The sequence below is a fragment of the Poecilia latipinna genome, unplaced genomic scaffold (assembly GCF_001443285.1).
Source record: "Poecilia latipinna isolate Pla-1442-1.1 unplaced genomic scaffold, P_latipinna-1.0 Scaffold34, whole genome shotgun sequence".
Taxonomy (NCBI): domain Eukaryota; kingdom Metazoa; phylum Chordata; class Actinopteri; order Cyprinodontiformes; family Poeciliidae; genus Poecilia; species Poecilia latipinna.
In genome coordinates this window covers 605,760-606,020 of record NW_015112650.1, presented here as the reverse complement: position 1 = coordinate 606,020, position 261 = coordinate 605,760, and positions in this window count along the sequence as shown.

Genomic DNA, 261 nt, shown 5'->3' with positions numbered 1-261 from the left:
CAAACCACATTGTTTAGTTTTAAAAATAATGACGTCCGGCACCTCTTCAATGGCGCCCTCAGTGTAATGCGAACACAACAGGGCTGGAACCGTTCCGTACCGTGCCGTTCCGTGCAGTGCGAAAGCGACTTAAAACAGTGTTTTGAGTTTTCGCAAACTAAATTATGAAAATCACAAACCGTGTTTTAGAAAATTTGAAGTGACGTGGAGTAGAATAACCAATTCTGTCTGATGTAGTGAACAAGCAAACAAAAACAATTA